Raw genomic sequence first — 15,472 nt, forward strand, 5'->3', positions numbered from 1 at the left:
CACATCCAACTTTATAGTCTCTGCAAAATATTTTATAAATTGACTTTTCTCACTCTATTACCATATCAATGCTACAGCACCATGTTAGTAAATAGTAGAAGAAACGTTCTCTCATAATACCAATCTGTGTCTTTATCTTTGAACAATCTCTTTCTCCACTTCTAGGTAAACAGTGTACAATCAGACTCCTTTGAAATCACACCGAGTAAAAACCCAGTCTAGATCATCCTGGCAAGAGAAAGAAGAGAAATCTTACCTTAATTGTTTTCCAATTCAACCTCATTGAGGAATTTGAACAAAGAAACTCCCACATGTCTTTGGGCAAAAGAATGATATTAAAGTTTAGCCTGGCACTGATGGCTCATGCCTAGTGACGCAGGAAGCTGAGACCAGAGGACTGAAGAAACTCTCATCTCCAATTAGCCACCAAAATATTGCAAGTGAAGGAAGGAGAGCTCCAGCTCCAGTAGTAGAGCTCTAGCTTTGAGCGAGATAGCCAGGGGACAGTTCCAAGGCCCTGAGTTCAAGCTCCAGTATATTCATGCACATCATTCTCAGATGGATTTCTGTGCTTAGAAAGATAGACATCTTTCCCACAAATATTTTCCTCACACTCTTCTCTGTGAACATGACACCTCTCTTCTATATTTTCAAGCAACTCCATCCAGTCTTCCAAGTCTTAAAAGTCACATCACATACAACCATCTCAGTAGATGGTGATAACTTCTCTGTGTTTTGTTTGCACTTGGTTAAATTGTAAATAATAATAACAATAATATTAATTAATAATAATGCATATCCATCTCCCACACCCAATAATGAGATAATGAAGCCAGCTCAATCTTGCCTGTGTATTTATGTATTTGATTCAGCAAACATAGGAATTTGGTTGAGCGATAGAGGCAGGATTGGCGCCACCGTGAAACCTATTTGAAAGAAGCGGCCTATGATCACATTTAGATTTTTATTCCCTTTGACACTAAGCAGCCCACTTGCAAGGATAGAAATGGCTATTTACTAGGACACATGTGATTTCTACCTTTCTCCTCTCCTTATTTAGTTGGTGGTAATTGCATGTCCATAGTAATTTATACTTTTTCTTGAATGGGTCAGAGCAACAGTATGTTGGCACTACTTACATGAATTTCTCTAGTCCTCCAGGTATATACGCAACAAATGAGGAAAAATACATATCTATAAATACTAGGTTTAGGTTTTTTTCTTCTTAAATTTTCCCCAAATAACTTTTGTGCTGTATATTATTTTCATACTGTCTTGTCTCTGGAGCACTGGTAGATGTTCGGAAATTTGGGTAGCTCTGCTAATATATTGGAGAGTTTTACAATAAACAAGGAAGTATATAGAACATTAAAATTTTAACGGGCAAATAGATAATTCCCTCTCTGTGCGTGATGATTTGAGGTAATTGTAGTAATTGTTGAAATTAATAGGATATTAAAATTTAACTTGTGTCAGTACAAAGTGTGTGTTCCTTTAATAGCCAAACAATGAAGAGTTTATGTGGCTTCATAAAAGATCTGCACAGACTATCTCTACGTTTGAATTGTGGTTGTTTTTTTTCTTTCCCCCAACATTTATGTCACAATGGCTTCACCTTATTGACTCAGACATAGGCATTATATCTGCTGAGACGTCTTATGAGTTGCATAGTTGTTTAAAATTCTATTTTCAGGAAACACTACTCTCTCTTAATTTCTTTGTAACATTATACCCAATCCTTTAAGTTCTTATTTCTTCATGTTTGTGGAACTGAAATAATCTTAAAAAAAAATCGTAGGCTAACAGTAGCAAGGAACACATAAGAAACTTCCACCTGATTTTACTTTTATCTAGGTCAAACATTTCAAAATTATATACCCTAGATACTTTAAGAGTGGAAGGATCAATGTATAAAAGGTGGGCTTGTTTTGATGATAATGTTCTCAAACATACTTGTACTATCTTTGAGTGAATTCATAACTTTGGAAATTTGTTATTGTATAATACTGTCTTTTTATTTTTCATTTGCTGGTATTGGAGATTGAAGTCAGGGCCTATGCTTGGGTATTCCACCAGCCTTTTGTACCTTGGTTATTTTTGAGCTAGGATTTTCCTTTATGCAAGGGCTAATCTGGACCATAATCCCCCTATAGCCACTTACCTGAATAAATGGGGTGATTGGTTCATCCACTTATGCCCGGCCACTGGTGCAGATAGCATGAGTTCATGCAGGAACTTCACCTTACCCGTGTCATGTACGCTGTCTCTCATGACTTAAAGAACAACATCCTGAGGGCATGGGCTCAGAAGTTTTCAGTCATCTTTGGTCCTTTTTCCCCTTTCTCTTACTTCTCTCTGGGTAATAACCATCAAATCCTGATGTTTCACCTTCAACTGTTTTATTCATCTCTGAAGAAAATGGTGGATACTGTGAATAGACTGTTGTAGGTTTGAAAGTTTTCTGGAGAAGATATTGACTTGAGTCTGAGATACATTCAACATTCTTACTTTTGAAAATTGTGTTTTTATTTGATTTCTTCTTTTAAAAAATCTATGGGATTTCCTAACATTGAAGATTCAAATGTTTTTGTTTTTCATACATAACTTGACCCGTAGAGCATGTCTTTCATTGGCTCAATAGTCACATTTGCTCTTTAAATTCTGCTTCCTTATAATTCTTTCTATTATTTCCAAACAATCGAAACATGCTTACATAGATTTCTGACTCCACTTTTTCCTCCCATTTTTGTTATATTTCACAGAGGTCTATAGAAACTTACCATACATACTAATGTGGCGTTTTAACGACTGTAGCAGGCACTGACTTGTATTGTTACAAACATTAGTTATTTTGTGCTAATTATTTCATGTTCAGTACAGCCCTTTGTGCCACTATTGTCATTAGTGGCTTACGAATAGAGAAAATATAGCATAGAGAAGAGAAATAACTTCTCTTTGGCCATACAGCTAGTAAGGATGGAATGAGGGGTGAGCATAGACCTCAGGATTCATTTTCCTTAGGCTTTATCTTCCAGGGTCTTACATTCTATCTTCCCATGTTTTTTACTCTCAGGAGACAATTAATAACCAGAAATCAGCATTACTTGATTCAAAGGCTTCATATTGGATACAAGGTATCAGCTAAGATCCCTCTTTTAAGAGAGATTGACTCAATCACAGCTTAAAAAGATCTGTATCTAAAATGAAAAACAGATAGGTACTGGTGGCTAATGCCTGTAATCCTAGCTAGTTGTGAGGCTGAGATCTAAGATCAAGGCTCAGAGCTAGCCAAGGCAGAAAATTCCATAAGACCCTTATCTCCAGTTAGCCAGAAAAGTCCTGGAAGTGGAGGTATAGCTCCAGTGATAGATTTCCAGACTTGAGTAAAAAAAGCAAAGCAAGAGCATAAAGCCATAGGTCCAAGCCCCCAAATGCTGGCAAAAAGAGAAGAAAAATGAAAACGAGAAATAACCATCATGATTACGTGTGTTTGTCTGTGATAGCGTTTTGTGAATATTTGTGTTCTTATCAGCACACAAACACAGGTACATCGTGCGATTCAATCAAATGTGTAATGGATTTTAGGACTGTAGTTTTTGAAATGTAAACATCACTGTGAAATTCACTCCTAGTGTGTGTTTAGCTTCATTAAAAGCCAGGGTCATTGTAGGAGCTGTTAGGGTATTTTAATGTGATGCCACACTCTAGTTATAGACTGTGAAGTAATTCTCCTCTGTGGAGAAGTCAAAACAGGAATCCCCGTTGACTTTTAGGGAACTTTTAGAAGATCGGGTACTTTGACTTGGTCCAGTCATGGTAAGAGAGGTGGTAAGCTGGCAGAAACCGTTTCATTTTATTTACTGGCCATTACAGTTGTAAAATACTGCAGACATGAGCCTCACATAAATCAGTGCCCCTGAGATGAATGGGCCTTGGCTTCCAGCCAAGGTTTCCTCCCCTCGGCTCTCTCTCTCTCCTGTGCTCTTGCTCTGTCTTTGGCAGCCCTTCTGAATTTATTACACGTTTAATTCTGAATAATCCTAAATCAGAAAATATAAATAGAGGCCCAGAGCTTTCAAGATGCAAGCCACTTTGGAGGTTATATGAGTTCGGTTGTCTATATCTGCATCCTTTCCGACACATCCAGAAGCAGCAGCAGCAGCAACAACAAAATAGCACTGCTGGAACTCACTTCCAAGAGAGGAATTAAAGGTCTTTGTAACTGAACAGACCAAATCTACATCAAGCTTCAGGCGAGGCTTGATCTAGTGGTTCAAAAGCATCCTTCAATGAGCGGTATGACTTTCAATTACTGTACTTTTTTTTTTCTTTACAGTGTATCCTTCCTTCCTTCACTCTTGGCTTGTTTATGGCTGTCAGCCCAGGGGGATGGTACTCACTGATTTCCTTTATCACAGTCCACTCTGTTTGGCAGTGCAGATAATGCTACCCTACTTCATGGCCTCTTTACAAATGAAAAATCCTAAGGATAAAAGAAATAGGGTGAAGTCAAGGAAAAGCCAACTCCTGACCCCAAAATTCATGTTGACTTCCCCATGACTGAACTGACAACAGAATGTTGGAAGAGAATCGGCAGGAGGGAAGGAAAGAATGTATTCCACAACAAACTCTCTGTGACATTGTTGATTTTCCTAAGCTCATTGGATGGCAGGAGACAGTACCAGCAGTGAGTGAGGGCAAAGGGGAAGTTTGTTCACCTCAATCTTTCCACTCTGAGTGGCAGTCCTTGAGTAGATCCAGAACACATGATCTACTTGAGCAGTCACAGATCTGGCTCTTCAGAGAATTTGTGCTCTGACCTTTAAGTTCTCTCTGATATTTTCTTATGTTTAGCGTCTTAATGGCTGCTTGAACTTCTGACTCTGCAAATCGAGACATCGAGAATGTATACAATACCCAAAGAAGCAACCGAAGTGATTAATTCTCATATGCAGACATGGAGAGACAGCTTACATTTCTTCCTGGCTTGGGCACATCACTTCTACCTAATTCTTGAGGTCATCCAAAGATGACTCTTTAAACTGGGCACCAGTATAGTAGCAGGCCTTTTGAGAGAGTGTGTTCCCATCCTCGGTGGTGATTACATCGTGTTAGAACTGGTCAGCTCTTTTTGGGTAAGGTGTGGCTTACAGTATTTACCGAGGCCCTGAAGTAGGTCAGACGATCCTCTGTGTGCTGGCAATATTTGTGAGCACAATGGATAGAAATTACTGTCCCTTTTGCATTTATAGTGTCACGTAAAGAAAATCAGTGAAACATGGTGCATCAAGTGGTATGAAGGAAGAGTAGGAGGGGAATTAAAGACAGGAGAGGAATCTGTTGGATTTTGGTTTGGGCTAATAATCGGAGAAAGAGCTGGTACCTGATTCCTTCCTCCTTTCTTAATCTGAATCCATAATATGTATTTCTGTCTCTGGTGATACTCTAGTGTTCCCACTTGGGCTTTCTTTGGGCTATGGAGCCCAGTAACGCACAAGCACAATGGAAGGCAAATGCTGAAATCTGGATCCACAGCCCTTATGTTCCATTTCCTCATCCAGGATTTGGTTCAGTATGGCGTCTTCTAGAATAGTAACTCTTGAACCTGGTTCATGTCAAATGTCAAATGTCAGAGAAGTTTTCCAGTAAGTGTGAAGAGGCCCACCTTGTACTTCTTAGGGAATGCATCTGAAGTAGAAATGGGGAATGTGTGTGGTTTTTTTTAGCACTTTAGGAAATATCTTTTATTTCATACCTCCATATAAATACCTCCATTTCATGACTCACTTTTTAGAAACACCACTTTCAAGTACGAATGAAGGCTTGTTTAAAGATGATGTAAGTAAAATCCATTTCTCATTGCTGTGTAGTTTTTTGAGTGGAATTCTTATTAGAACCAATGAATCCATTTTAATGAATATAAATAGATAGCACACAGGGAACTTTTTAAGGGGGTAATGGAGTTGAAGAAAGCAAGATGTAGTGGTTTTTCTAAACCATCCAAATGTCATTTGATCAAAGATGGCCTTCTGATTCCTGGGAGTTAACTCTCCATGTCTTTTCAGTTCTGAGGATATATTTTTTTTCCCCTGTAGATGAAATGAGAAGAATCTGTCATCCCCATGAAATTGTGCGAAGAAGCTGAAAACAGCAAACATTCCTGGTGTGCCAAGTGCAAATGTGTAGCACAGTGTAGCAGTGAACAGTGACGTCTTTAGGTTTCAACTCCTGGACTTGGCCCAGCTGAGACTTGGGGCAAAAACACATCATAGGCAGCTCAGAGGTTTTGGTCTTAATGGTTGAAATAGTCTCAACGGGACACTTCTAAGCCTGTTACAACTTAAAAAACAAACAGAATGGTGGTAACAATTTATTGTAATACAAATTCTGAGGATTTGTTTTTCTCTTTCTGTCAAAGTACTTCATACTATGATCACTCTTGTCCTAGGGACGATGCGAGATGACACAATGCCTATTTGATCTTATCTTATAACATAGTCATTATAATGGTCAGTCCTGGGGTTGAACTCTGGGCCTGGGCACTGTCCCTGTGCTCTTCAGCTCAAGGCAAGCACTCTACCTCTTGAGCTACAGCACCACTTCTGGTTTTCTAGTGGTTTATTGGAGACTTGTCTGCCCGGGCTGGCTTTGAACTGTGATCCTCAGATCTCAGCCTCCTGAGTAGCTAGGATGACAGGCGTGAGCCACCGGCACCCAGCTATGTGTTTGTTTTAAGTTTTTAACCAACACTTGGGACTCACTTTAACTTTCAAATGTATACTCAAACCATAGAAATTCTTCTCTTCTCATGGCCCAAGCCAAACTAGAGCTGGGCTCCCACAGAGAGATGGTAATGCACATGCATCCTACGGGAATGATGAAGGGGCTTAGCTGTAAGCACTCCGGGTAGGGCAGGAGCCATAGGAACATTCGTTGTCGGTGTAACTTAGAGAAGTGTCTATGGCCGAAACTGCAAACAGGCATGGTCCTTTACCACCGGTGCTTGGACCAATGTGTTTTAGCTCTTGGAGTAAGTTTGCTCCAATGAAGGTAATTGGTTATCCATGAAACATTTTAACCCCTCGCAGTGGGTGAGAGGAACTTGTAGCAGGGATGCTAAAGACCACATACACGAGAATGCCTTCCACAACAAAGAATTCCCTAGTCCAATCTCAGTAGTGTAAGGTAATACAGGAGGCTGAAATCTAATGACTAGATGAAGCTTGAAGACACTATGGGATGGAAAATCCATGAGACTCTTATCTTCAACTAACCACCAGAAATTAAAGCCAAAAATGGAAGTGTGGCTCTAGGAGTAGAGTACCAGTATTGTGTGAAAAAGCTAAGGGATAATACACAAGCCCTGAGTTCAAGTCCCACTACTGGTATACAGAAAACAATACAAAACTAAAACAAAAACAAATAACAAAATGTCAAAAGTGTCAAGACTGAGAGCTCTGGTTTAGACAAATAGTTTCATTTGTCTGATTTTTTTTCTACCATCTCCTTTTATGCAGGTAATTTCTTATAGGAATGATGTAATGATATAAGTGCCTGAAAAGTACTAAAGTTTGAGCCTGAGTATTTATAGTACTTTGTCAAATCAGAAAGTGATTCAGCTATATATAGAGATAGATAGGTAGGTAGGTAGGTAGGTAGGTAGGTAGATAGATAGATAGATAGATAGATAGATAGATAGATAGATAGATAGATAGATAGATAGATAGATAGATGGATAGATAGATAGATAGATAGAAATGCATAAGTTTGAATATAGGTTTGAACATAGATTTGATATGTAGATTTGAAGAGGGTTTGGAGCAGAAAAATATACTTCATGGTGTCAATGGTATTGAATGGAACCATTGAGAGGGAAAGAAATTGTATTTCTGTGTTGTATATAAATATAATTCTTTCCTATGTCATAGCAGAATAGAGTATCCCTTCCCCCACCCTCTACCATAATGTTTCTTGTAAGATGAGAATGCATAGTTTTAATTTATAGCTCTGTAGGAAGTCACGTCTCTAGCAGGCCAAAATAGGTGTTAAAGAGAAGCTATTTCCTAAAAACTGTGTGACCCTTTTTCAGAACTATCTCTTCCTATCTAATATTAAAATATGTTGTGTGAAAATAATCTGAAGCTTGCTGGAGAAGGAAGGGAAAAAGGAAGGAAGGAAGGAAGGAAGGAAGGAAGGAAGGAAGGAAGGAAGGAAAGAAGGAAGGAAGGAAGGAAGGAAGGAAGGAAGGAAGGAAGGAAGGAGGAGGGAAGGAGGGAGGGGAAGAAAATAAATACATCTCTGTATCACTTCCTGAAATAATCAGGACCAAATAGAATTCTCTGTCATTAACTGTTGAGTCATTAAACACATGTCACCAAGAGCAGGGAAAGCCCCATCTGGAATGGGAAACAAATCATGACAAGAACAAGAGTCAGAAATGTGATCTAGAAGGCCTGAGGGAATCTGGCTCTTACAGTAGTCCTTGCCACCACGATGATACTGATCTAATCAAGTCACACACACACAGCACCAAGAATTGGGTTTGGAAACACCGGGAAAATTACTCATCGCAGCTTTCTCTAATAGCTGTGACTCACAGGCACATTCCACCAAACTGTTCTTTCTGTTCATGTACCAGGAGCTTCCTTGAACTCCTGAGTCAGACAAATGCAGAGAAGTTCAAGTGGAAGAGTGCTTTTGCTCTCTTTGGTGGTTCTCAAACTGGGCTGCACATCTGCAGTGGACACAATGTGTACCCCCAAGGACAAATGTTGGAAGGTAACCCCCAGGGTGAAGGTATTTGAAGGCAGATTTTTGTGAGAAGTCATCAGTCTATAAAAGTGACGCCTCTGTAGTTGGTATCAGTGTCCTCCTCAGAGGGGACACGAGCAAGTTTGCTTTCCATCCTCTGCCATGGCAGAGCAGAATAAGAAGACAAACCAGGACAGGGAATGCACCCAGATAATCAGTTTTGCTTGGACCTTGATCTTAAATTCCTCAGCCTGTAGGGACTGGGAAGGTGGCTCAGTGGTAGACCGCATGCCTTACATGCCTGAGGCCCTGGGTTCAATTCCTCAGCACCACATAAGCAAAAAGAAAAAAGCCAGAAGTGGCACTGTGGCTCAAGTGGTAGAGTCTAGCCTTGAGCTGAAGAGCTGAGGGACAGCACTCAGGCCCAGAGTTCACGCCCCAAGACCAGACCTCCCTCCCCCCCCCCAAAAAAAAATTCCTCAGCCTCTAGAAATATGAGAAAAAATTATTTAAGCCATTGGTTTGTTATAATACCTGATCTAGCAGCCTGGATTGACTTAAGCTAGTACTGATAGTACTGGGGTTACTTAGATACTGCTGCTGAAGCTATTTCTCTGCCCTACCTCTACCATCATTCCCTCATTTAATGGCTTTGGGAACAGCCTGGAGCCTCTAAGTGTTATACAACCCCAAATGTCTCTATGGGGAAGTAGCCTAGTTAATTCCTAACCCAGGAATCATAAAAGTTACAAAGCAAAACCAGGAGAAGTCTTTCTCTGTTTCTCTTTTCTCACTCTCTGATTTCCCACTTTGTTGTGTTTTCTCTCTGTGATCATATTAAGAAGCCTCAGGGACATGGAACATTATAACATTTGCTAACAATGATTACCTTTTCCTTTCCAACACTTTTGCCTTCACCAATCCATTCACTCCATCCAACCAGCAGAATCAAGTCTGTTGGTGATTAAATAATCATGGTGCACTTCCCAGCTAAATAGCTCCAATAACTTGGCGAATTCACTCAGTAAGAGGCATATGATTCTCCTAGACTCTGAGCTCAGAAAACTAAAATCAAATAAATCAGGACTGACAATGACAGAAAATCCTAGTGATTTCTGATGCTAAAAGAAAAAAAAATCCCACTAGAATGTCATATTGACCTTAAAACAATTATCCATGCTATTTTAAGAGTGATATAGTATTTTCTTTGTCATGATATTTTAGTGATGGTTACTTGATACTGCAGACTTGTCAAGGCCCACCTAAGGTACAGCTCAAATGCTGAATCTTAAGATATGCACACACAAAATATATCAGTGGGTCTTCAAATGGAATGCAAAATGGGACCACAGGTGTAAGTCTATTTCAGATATGCTCCTGAACTCACCAAAGGAGATGGAGGGGGAAAATGTTGACTTAAGCAACACTGAGATCAAGTGGAAGTTGAGGACTCCAAATGATAGGAACTGTACATAGGCACTGATCATGTTATCTCTTATAGGGAGCGAGTTAACAGTTGGGAAGCATTCTACACATGTACTGGAACTGCAGTTATGTAGATAGATGGTGGATGATGAATGGTGGGTATGGGAGCCATCTCTGTTGGAGTAGAGGCCCGAGGCCGTAAGTAAGCAGAAAGAGAAGCTCAGTGATTCTGACATCAGTATAGCATCAAGTTATATTAGTATAGATATGTATGCAGTCACTGATTGATAACCCATACATGTGTGTATACCAGCTCTGTCCATGGAGAGGGCCAGGAACACAATATCACTCCAGAAGCAAAGAACACATCAGATGATCTGATAGTCTTTGTCCAATAGAAAACCAAGGCTGCCTGGAGAAATCGTTGCTTCTATCTAGGGAACCTATAAGACGAGCCTGAAAGGCAAAAATAAAAAGGATAGAGTATGTGTAATGGGAACATAGAAGCCAACGAAGACCTCTTAATTGCCAAAGCTAGAACAAATTGAGAAATGACATGAATCCTACACTGAAACTGGAGAACTACACGGTATAAAGTAGTGTTCCTGAGTTCATACTGTGCATGTAGATGACTAGCGAGTATGTAAGCAAATGAGAAAGGCAATCAAACCTCTTAAGTAGGAGAATTCTTAATGACTGATGTGGACATTCCCTCTTCACAGAAGTGGAAAATAACTCCCCTCCTCTTATGTGTGATTGTATAAGATTCCTGCTAGGAGAAGCATGGAAAGTGGGGAGAAAGCTTTGCTGTGCAGTACTGAGAACTGACATATATCCTCTGCCCTGGTGAACAAAGTAAACATCAGCAAGCATGCCATGTTGGTAGCACGTACCATTAAAGAGCTCTCACCTAGCTCTTCCCGTAAGGAAGAATCAGACAAGTCCAACGAGAGGGACATTCTCTGTGGAAGTTGACCAGTTCCCTGAAAATTGCCAAGGTCACTAGTACACTGAAAGCAAGAGAAACAGCCATATCCAGGAGGAGCTGACATAGGACAAATAAATGTACTGTGATCTCCAATGTGGGATCCCTAGGACAGAAAAGAAGTGAAGTTCGTTTTTTGACATAACAACTTGTACATCTCATTGTTGCAATGGGTCCACCTGTATCCCTATTTAAATGATTTGTTTTTTCCCTTCCCCTCCACAAATTATACCAACACGGGGGTGGGGGGAGGATTGGGTAGGGGGGGTAAGGGGGTGGTATGGGAAGGGATGGGAAGGGGAAACAAAGGAGGAGGCAACAATGCTTGATAAGAAATGTACTCATTATCTTGCCCATGTAACCCCTCTGTACGGTAATAATAAAATAATCAAAATAATAAAAAAGGATGCATACTCATTACCTTACTTATGTAACTGTGACTTCTCTGTATATCACCTTTATAATAAAATTTAGATAAAAAACTTACTGTGAATCAAGCATGGACATTCATGATTGTGTATCATTTTAAACATCCATCATCACAGAGGTATCATATTCATCTTACATGATGATATTTTGGAATCTGTGTGTTTCAATGATCTTTGAAACTTTGTGAAAATATGCAAGTGTTCTAAAATATAAATTAACACAGAAGACAAGCAAAGAAAGCAAAACATCTATTCCTTAGAATGCATTCAGAAAATCATTTGTCTTGGGAGGGACTTGCATGTGTGGTTTGTTTTAGATGAGCTTTAGCATTCCAAGGTTGGGCTGTCATGGTGCCTAGTTCTATATTCTGTATTCTGTATTACTTGGGTGATGTGATCTCATTCTGGTCTTCATACAAGTTTCAACAGTGGCAGTGAATCCCCACACTTCAGGATTGTGTATCTCTACCTTCCTAGTAAATAAGTAAACTAGGGCCAGAAAAGATGAAAATAACCTCAGATGGCAGCACCCGCTTTTGTGATCTATGTCTCTCCCTTTCTCTTCCCCTATCAGACCATGCACTTGGTAGGTAGACCTTTTTAAAAGGCATGTTCCTCCCCCTGCTTTCACTGTATTTGATGTTGGTATAATTTGTGGAGGGGAAGGGAAGAAACAAATTGTTCAAATAGGGATACAGGTGGACCCATTGCAACAATGAGATGTACAAGACGTTACCTCGAAAAACAAACTTTACAACTTTGGTGTGTGTGGGGGGGGTAGTTTGGAGGGGAAAATGGGAAGGGATGGGAAGGGAAAACAAAGGAGGAGGCAACAATGCTTGATAAAAAAAGGTACTCATTATCTTGCCCATGTAATTGTAACCCCTCTGTACAGTATTTTCACAATAAAAAAAATCTTAAAAAAAAAAGGCATTGGTTCTAGATGTCTGATGCAGTTCAAAACCCCTTAAACACAGATGCAGCTGCCCAGGGATCTAGTCTCTACCCCATACGTGGGGACTTTTGGCTTTATATTTGAGTGTGGGTTATATTCTTGGTGAGAGAAAAAGTCTTTTTACTACTGCTCTTTTTGTAAAGATATTCAGACCGGTTCTATGCAAATTGGTTTTGTCTTTGAGGTAACAAAACAGTCAGAACCTATTGCAATGGTACATTAAAAATAAAAGAGAGAGAGATTCTCTGCACAGCTATAAGGTTTGAAACCAGTCAGCTCCAATGAGACGAATCAAGTCTTTATGCTCAAGGGTCTGTTTGGCACACATTTGTCACAACCACACCGACACATATTGAGGTTCGGCCCGTCAGGTGGGGGTCCTTCGCAGTGCTTTAGTGCTTCAGAAATCCTCAGCTGGACAAACAGAGCCACATTTCATTATGGCTAGTTGCTGAATATGGCTGAGGAGAGAAAAATGCCCTTGCATTCTCTTTGAAGAGCCTATAACAAGATAGAACAAGCAGATAGGATGTGGCCCTGAGGTGACTTTAGCGTGTAACTCTTTTAAAAAGTTCTCGAGGCGAAATTACCCTTAGTCTTTGATTCAGCATTTTACAAGCTAATACCAGAACATCTACTTAGACTTTATTAAAAACTCCTGAGAGGACTGTAATCATGTTTCTGGAAATATTTCTTTCAAAGAATTCGAAACGCCTGGAAAGAAAAATACCAGGTACTTTAAGTACATTCTGTTGAAAATTGCATTTAATGTTACTCAACGTGAGTAGAGTTTTAACTTAGGGGTAGTTATTAGGGAGCAGAGTGAAGTGAAACAGCAATGTTTTGTTGATTAGGGAATGAGTACACAAATAACATATGCCTTTTAGATAACCAGAGCTTACACTACAATGCCTTATTTTTCTGAACCCAAATAATTTTGTAGAGACATGGACATACTTTTCTACACAGAAAGTAGCAACTGCAGTTGCCACATTGATGTGAACACCAATTCGTTTCTTGAGACTAGCCTTCCCTATCACAATGTTTCATTCCCCTATTCTAGCTGTAACTTCCTATGTCTGTAACCTCTAAGCCTTGAACCTTTCTGAGACTTGGAGTCCTTGTATATGAAATGGAAACAATTATAGAACATAGCTAACAAGTTTTCTGGGATATTAGCAGCAAACTATATAGTCAGGAAAATCACCTAGTTCCTGGCATCTAGTGTTAAAAAACAAAAAAAGCAACAGCATTAGAAATTATGCTTGGTGTGATTTTATGGTGATGATTAAGCACACAGCTAAATCTTGTGATTCCCTGATTGTCAATAGTCAGCTATGGCTTAGCCTGAGTTTTCTAGCATTAAATCCTTTTAGTCTCTACTTCTGATCTACCATGACCAAAAAACTGAGATGGAAGGGTGTAGTATCTAACCAATACTTGGGAACTAGTTGACTCTAAGAGATGTAAGGTTGTAATCTTAACATAGGAATTTAGAGGCAATCTTTCTTTATCCTCTGAATTTTTAAAAAGAATTTGGGGCTTTGTTACTTGTGAGAATTGCTGGAAATTTGATTTGTTGCTCAGTGTACTATTGAACATGATTCATTTAATCCCACAGTCTTTCTTGTGATACACAACCTCCACATTTATTTTGGAAGTTGAAAGCCAATTTCCTCTTTTTCTTTTAATAAGCTTTTTTAAATATCATTTCAGTTAGTGGGCAAAAGAGAATAAAAGATTGTAACTAATTTCATCATTCTCACACAGGATTTGGTTGTAGTGTGGTGTTTTCCACTGTAATTCTTAGACATAAATACAAGAACCTGTTAGGTTCTTTCCATTACAGAGCATAGGATTTGCAAAGGGTAAGAGCAGCCTGAATCCTAAAAGCTTTAACTTGGATATTCTAAGGGGAAGGGAACAATCTTACCCATGAGCTCAGTACTTAGTCAACAAGAGGATATGAGATGTTACTTTTTCTAGTAAATTTATTAGCCAGTTTCACAAAGAATAAAGGAAGCAAGGAAGACATGCACTGTATTAATTTATTAATGGTCACAGTAAGTATTTCTTTATGCATATTTTAATCAGGACTTGATACACCTATTATTCAATTACAGGCTGGGACATCATGTTTCCAAGCAGGTTAAACACACCACATATGGCTTAATCAAACTGTGAAATAAATTGAAGTTATGGCATGTGATAATTGTGAGTTAGCACATATACCCGCATGGATGATTTGAACACTAAAAATTTAAAACCTGTTCAGGTTTCTTTTTCTTTTTTTTAATGTCATCAGATTTTTCTCATGACCTGCTGGAGTTTGTTTTGGCCATTTTTACCAGTCCTACTTTAGTAATATTTATTTCAAATAATAGATATTTTATTGAATTGAAAAATAAGCTTAGGGGCTGGGAAGGTGGCTCAGTGGTAGAGCGCTTGCCTTGCATTCCTGAGGCGCTGGGTTCGATTCCTCAGCACCACCTAAGCAAAAAGAAAAAAGCCGGAAGTGGTGCAGTGGCTCAAGTGATAGAGCGCTAACCTTAAGCTGAAGAGCTGAGGGACAGCACCCAGGCCCAGAGTTCAGGCCCCACGACCGGACCAAAAAAAAAACAAAACAAAAAAAAAGAAAAATAAGCTTAGCTTGAGCAATGCTATTTAGTAATATATTAAATGCTACTTGTTGAGATTAAGAAAATCTGGAGCTAGGAATTCTCATGTACTTTTACAGCAAGAAGAGAATGATACATATTAGTGTTGGAGGAATGCACTCCTAATAATAGACATAGAAGAGTAATCTCTCTTCAAATGCACTTTTTTTTAAAAAAAAAGAAAGTAATTATGTATTTTAAATGAAAAAAAAGAATAAAATCATTATGTGCAAATCTGTTTATGACTTAGGAGAGCTATTAGCAAGACAGT

This window comes from Dipodomys merriami, unplaced genomic scaffold (assembly GCF_024711535.1).
Source record: "Dipodomys merriami isolate MVZ:Mamm:240054 unplaced genomic scaffold, mDipMer1.0.p SCAF_13, whole genome shotgun sequence".
NCBI lineage: Eukaryota > Metazoa > Chordata > Mammalia > Rodentia > Heteromyidae > Dipodomys > Dipodomys merriami.